Here is a 6,159-nt window from a genome sequence, read left to right on the forward strand (position 1 = left end):
TGCTTTTTTTAATCCTCATCCGAGGATAATTTTTCCCCATCGATTCTTATTTTATTTATTTATATTTATATTTTTTTATTTTATTTTTTAAAATATATTTTATTGATTTTTTTACAGAGAGGAAGGGAGAGGGATAGAGAGTTAGAAACATCGATCGGCTGCCTCCTGGACGCCCCCTACTGGGGATGGAGCCCACAACACAGGTCCATGCCCTGGACCGGGAATCGAACCCGGGACCCTTCGGTCCGCAGGCCGACGCTCTACCCACTGAGCCACACCGGCCAGGGCCCACGGATTTTTATTTTCATTTTATTTATTTATTAAAAATTTTGTAAAAGTTGATGTCAGAGAGGAAGGGAGAGAGAGAGAGAGAGAGAGAGAGATAGAAACATCCGTGATGAGAGAGAATCATGGACCGGCCGCCTCCTGCACGCCCCCTACTGGTTGGGGATGGAGCCCGCAACCCGGGCAGGTGCCCTCGACCAGGAATCGAACCCATGACCTCCTGGTTCCTCGGTCGGGCGATGCTCTAACCACTGAGCCACACTGGCCGGGATTTTTTTTTCCTGGTTTTTTTTTTTTTTTTTTTTTTTTGCTCAATCCCTTCCCCCTATCTCTCACCTCCCACCCCCCTAGAGCTGTCCGCCTCCTCTCTATCTGTGAGTCGGTCTCTATCTGGCCTGGCAGTTCCGTGCGTTCGTTCGCTGCCACCGCGGTATCTTTAAAAAATAAAAAAATAAAAAGATGACTGAACCGAAATTTCCCTTATCTGACCCAAAGCAGCAAGTTCTTGGAAATCAGTCTGCAAATTCCTCTTAAGGGCGGGCCTGCTCCCAGAACTGGGCGCACAATCAAAGCCGCCCCCCCCCCCCAAATCTTTTCTCCGGGGGTTCCAGGTCCTGATGGAAAGACCACTATCACACCATTTATAATTATTATTATTATTAATAAACTAGAGGCCTGGTGCACGAATTCGTGCACAGGTGGGAGCTCCGGCCGGCCAGGGAGAGGGACTGCGGGCGGTTGGCAGGCCGGCTCCTCCACAATTGGGGTTCGGGGCCTAATTGGGGGAGGGGCAGGCTGGGGGGAGGGGCTGCGTGTGGTAGGCCGGCCGGCCCTACCCCTTGGTCGAATTCCCGGTCGAACCCCTGGTCGAGGGGACAATTTGCTCATGAGCCTTTTATTATACAGAATTCACTAGAGGCCGGGTGCACGAAATTCATGCACGGAGCGGGGTGGGGGGTCCCCTCAGCCCAGCCTGCATGCGCCCCAATTCGGGCCCCCTCGGGGGATGTCCACCTGCCAGTTTAGGCCCAATCCCAGGGTTCGGGCCTAAGCCGGCAGTCGGACATCCCTCTCACAATCCGGGACCACTGGCTGCTAACTGCTCACCTGCCTGCCTGCCTGATCGCCCCTAACTGCCCTCCCCTGCCGGCCTGATCGCCCCTAACTGCCCTCCCCTGCCGGCCTGATCGCCCCTAACTGCCCTCCCCTGCCGGCCTGATCGCCCCTGACTGCCCTCCCCTGCCGGCCTGATCGCCCCTAACTGCTCTCCCCTGCCTGCCTGATCGCCCCTAACTGCCCTCCCCTGCCGGCCTGATCGCCCCTGACTGCCCTCCCCTGCCGGCCTGATCGCCCCTAACTGCTCTCCCCTGCCGGCCTGATCGCCCCTAACTGCCCTCCCCTGCTGGCCTGATCGCCCCTAACTGCCCTCCCCTGCCGGCCTGATCGCCCCTAACTGCCCTCCCCTGCTGGCCTGATCGCCCCTAACTGCCCTCCCCTGCAGGCCTGATCGCCCCTAACTGCTCTCGCCTGCTGGCCTGATCGCCCCTAACTGCCCTCCCCTGCAGGCCTGATCGCCCCTAACTGCCCTCCCCTGCCGGCCTGATCGCCCCTAACTGCCCTCCCCTGCAGGCCTGATCGCCCCTAACTGCCCTCCCCTGTTGGCCTGATCGCCCCTAACTGCCCTCCCCTGCCGGCCTGATCGCCCCTAACTGCCCTCCCCTGCCGGCCTGATCGCCCCTAACTGCCCTCCCCTGCCGGCCTGATCGCCCCTAACTGCCCTCCCCTGCCGGCCTGATCGCCCCTAACTGCCCTCCCCTGCCGGCCTGATCGCCCCTAACTGCCCTCCCCTGCCGGCCTGATCGCCCCTAACTGCCCTCCCCGGCCGGCCTGATCGCCCCTAACCACCTCTGCCTGCCAGCCAGATCACCTCCAACTGCCCCTCCACCAGCGTGGTTGCTCCTAACTGCCCCCTCCCTTCCGGCCTGGTCACCCCCAACTGCCCCCTTCTGCCAGTCTGGTCGCCCTGAACTCTACCCCCCCGAAAGGACTGGTCACCCCACGCAGCCTGCAGCTCGGTCGTCCAACCAGTTGTTTCAATAGTGACGGCTCCAGGCTTTTTATATTTTAGGATAGATTTTTATTGATTCCAGAGAGAAAGGGAGACGGAGAGAGAAATAGAAACATCCACGATGAGAGCGAATCATGGATCGGCCGCCTCCTGCACGCCCCACACTGGGGATCGAACCCGCAACCCGGGCCTGTGCCCTGATTGGAAATCGAACCCGTGACCTCCTGGTTCATAGGTTGATGCTCAAACACTGAGCCAGGCCCGCCAGGTATCAAACCCTTTCTTATCTCCTGCATGTTCTCCTGAAAGCTCTTTCATCTCCCCTCCCACCTCAAAAAAATATTTGTTTTCCCCTAATCATTTATTCTCACCTTCTCTTCTGCTACTGAATTAGGTACATAATCCCCCGGATCTAACCATGCCTTTGAGTAACTACTCATCTCTGAGTTTCTCCTTCGAGTATGTGTGTTGTCCATGCAAATTCTGTTCCAGTCCTTCCTGCCAATCTTCCTTTGCTCAGTTTAATTTGCAGGCCCCAGGTGCAGAACCCAAGAGTTTGGAGGGAAAGATTTTTTTTTTCCTTCAAATTTCTACGTCTCCGGTTTCACCTTCTTTTCCAGTCCCGTGAGTGACTGAACCCCTAGTCCTTCTCCATTCATGGGTTTAGTCTCTCTCTTTTTTTAAAAAAAAATATATATTTTATTGATTTTTTTACAGAGAGGAAGGGAGAGGGATAGAGAGTTAGAAACATCGATAATGAGAGAGAAACATCGATCAGCTGCCTCCTGCACGCCCCCCACTGGGGATGTGCCCGCAACCAAGGTACATGCCCTTGACCGGGAATCGAACCCGGGACCCTTCGGTCCACAGGCCGACGCTCTATCCACTGAGCCACACCGGTTAGAGCTACTTTCTCTTTTTTTTTTTTGTATTTCTTTTAGGCCACGTGAATGGAGTCTATGGCATTATAGGCCCCTTCCTTTCAATTTTTCTTTATGGTAGAAAGAACCTTTCCGACCTCTGCCTCTGCTGTCGGTTGAATCGTTACTGTGATTGACAAAGCAGAAATCACTTTGGAAGCTGTTGTATTTCATAAGTCACCAGATATTGTCTCATATGCGTACCAGAGGCCCCGGTGCACGAATTCGTGCACCAGTGGGGTCCCTCGGCCTGGCCTGCGGGGATCGGGCCGAAACCGGCTCTCCGACATCCCCCGAGGGGTCCCAGATGGCGAGAGGGCGCAGGCCAGGCCGAGGGACCCCATTGGTGCACCATCGGGGTCGGGGAGGGACGCGGGAGGTTGGCCAGCCGGGGGAGGGATGCGGGAGGGAGGGCTCCAGGGCGTGTCCGGCCCGTCCCGCTCAGTCCCGATCGGCCGGACCCCAGCAGCAAGCTCACCTACTGGTCAGAACGTCTGCCCCCTGGTGGTCAGTGCACGTCATAGCGACTGGTCGACCGGTCGACTGTCTGCCCCCTGGTGGTCAGTGCACGTCATAGCGACCGGTCGACTGTCTGCCCCCTGGTGGTCAGTGCACGTCAGAGCGACTGGTCGACCCGTCGACTGCCCCCTGGTGGTCAGTGCACGTCATAGCGACTGTTTGACCAGTTGACTGCCCCCTGGTGGTCAGTGCACGTCATAGCAGCTGGTCGACCAGTCGACTCTCTCCCCCCTGGTGGTCAGTGCACGTCACAGCGAGCGGTTGAGCGGCCTTAGCATATCATTAGCATATTACGCTCTGATTGGTTGAACGGACGACGTGGACCACCAGACACTTAGCATATGAGGCTTTTATTCTATGGGATGATTTTTCTTTCACGATATTCTCCTATCTTCTTGTGAACCTCCCATGGGATTGCATACGTCCGAGCATTTTGTAAATTGTCAACATTCTGAGAATATAAAGCGTTATCATGGGTCAACTTGTGGGTAGCCCAGGCCTGGAAAACCGCTTTATCACACCCCCAAAAGCAAAATATATTTCTGCCCTGGCCGGTGTTGCTCAGTGGATAGAGCGTCGGCCTGCGGACGGAAGGGTCCCGGGTTCGATTCCCGGTCAAGGGCATGTACCTTGGTTGTGGGCTCGATCCCCAGTAGGGGGCGTGCAGGAGGCGGCCGGTCCATGATTCTCTCTCATCATGGATGTTTCTATCTCTCTCTCTCTCTCTCTCCCTCTCTGAAACCAATAAAAAGATATTAAAAAATATATATACGAATAGATACACATTTTAAATACTGCTGGCTGTAGTTAAATCTTTTCTTTTCTTTTTCTTTTTCTTTTTTTAACAGTTGAATCTTCAAACGCCCTCCTCGCGGCCGGGTTGGGGGGAAATAGCTCGGTTATGTAATGAGAGCCGAGTCCCATGGGCTCGGGTGACAGATGCATGTGTGATAGTCCGACCACAGCCTCACGACATCCATGGGCCCCGGGCCAGGAGGGGGGGGGGGGACGGGGGAGGAGGGGAGGGTTGAGTGGGGTGGGGGGGGGAAGGGGAACTTTGCCAGGTGACAGGCCCCACCCCCAAACAGGCTGAGAAGAGAGATCACTCCAGCCCTTCGCCGGGGTGGCTCAGTGGTTAGAGCGCCGGCCCTGGGGACGGAAGGGTCCCGGGTTCGAATCCCGGTCAAGGGCACAGGCCCGGGTTGCGGGCTCGGTCCCCAGGAGGCGGCGTGCAAGGAGGCAGCTGATCGATGATTCTTGCTCATTATTGATGTTTCTATCTCTCTCTCCCTCTCCCTTCCTCTCTCTGAAATCCATAAAAATATATTAAAATTCTTTAAGGGCCTCTCAACCCGAGACTAGCTTTTAATTCTATTATTGTTATTTCTTTAAAACCTAACAGTTTTGCTGACACATGGTTCACACACCGTGTCATCCACTCATCGAAAGTGCACGATTCAGTGATTTAAAAAAATAAAAATAAAATAAAAATTCTTTATGGGCCTTTCAACCTCAGACTAGTTTAGTTGTATTTTTAATTTAATTTATTTTATGTCTTTAACGTATGATTCTATTTTTAAAAAAATATATATTTTTTATTGATTTCAGAGAGGAAGAGAGAGAGAGAAACATCCATGAGGAGAGAGAATCACAGATCGGCCGCCTCCCGCACGCCCCCTACTGGTTGGGGACGGAGCCCACAACCCAGGTCCATGCCCTTGACCGGGAATCGAACCCGGGACCCTTCAGTCCGCAGGCCGACGCTGTATTCACTGAGCCAAACTGGGCTGGGGCTGTTTTTTATTTATTTTTATTATTAATTTATTTTTATTATTATTTTTAAATCTAACAGCTTTACCGAAATAGAGTTCACACACAGTGTAATTCCCCCATGGGAAGTACCCAATTCAATGACGTTTTTTTGGGGGAAAAAAAAAAAATTCTTTATGGCTCAAAAAATATAAAACAATATAAATAAAACAAAACAAAACAAAATAATAAAATAAAATAATAAAATGATGAAATGAAATGAAATAAATGAAATAATAAAATGAGCCCCGACCGGTGTGGCTCAGTGGATAGAGCGTCGGCCTGCGGACTGAAGGGTCCCGGGTTCGAATCCCGGTCAAGGGCATGGACCTGGGTTGCGGGCACATCCCCAGTGGGGGGCGTGCAGGAGGCAGCTGATCGATGTTTCTCTCTCATCATCGATGTTTCTAACTCTCTATCCCTCTCCCTTCCTCTCTGTAAAAAAATCAATAAAATATATATATTTAAAAGAATAATGAAATGAAATGAAATAAAAAAATGAAATGAAATGAAATTCTTTATTGTTGAAAGGATTACCTATGTCCGCTTCCCCCCTCC

The sequence above is a fragment of the Myotis yumanensis genome, unplaced genomic scaffold (genome assembly GCF_028538775.1).
Source record: "Myotis yumanensis isolate MYYU_CA2020_CCGP unplaced genomic scaffold, mMyoYum1.0.hap1 SCAF_24, whole genome shotgun sequence".
NCBI classification, from domain to species: domain Eukaryota; kingdom Metazoa; phylum Chordata; class Mammalia; order Chiroptera; family Vespertilionidae; genus Myotis; species Myotis yumanensis.